At 49.3% G+C, this 221-nt stretch overlaps 1 protein-coding gene across 1 annotated transcript in view; it reads left to right on the plus strand.

The window, feature by feature from the left end:
- Nucleotides 1-221, plus strand: part of maneal (mannosidase endo-alpha like) — a 27,286-nt gene that overhangs the window by 23,401 nt on the left and 3,664 nt on the right. The gene's annotated exons all lie outside the window — the stretch shown is intronic.

Raw genomic sequence — 221 nt, forward strand, 5'->3', positions numbered from 1 at the left:
AGGGACGCACACCATGCTTGTTACACACACAGGGACGCACACTATGCAGAAGTTTAAAACCAAAAATCAGATCACTTCTCCTGAACATCCCTCCTTCCTGCTCAGTAAATCCTCCGTTGAAGGAGTCGTGCTCTGAGGTACAAACGCACCTGGCTGTGAAAGGGAATGGGAGATGACCTCTGATTGGTTGATGGCATGTTACGCCCAGAACACACCTCTGA

This window comes from Etheostoma spectabile, unplaced genomic scaffold (assembly GCF_008692095.1).
Source record: "Etheostoma spectabile isolate EspeVRDwgs_2016 unplaced genomic scaffold, UIUC_Espe_1.0 scaffold340, whole genome shotgun sequence".
Lineage (NCBI taxonomy): Eukaryota > Metazoa > Chordata > Actinopteri > Perciformes > Percidae > Etheostoma > Etheostoma spectabile.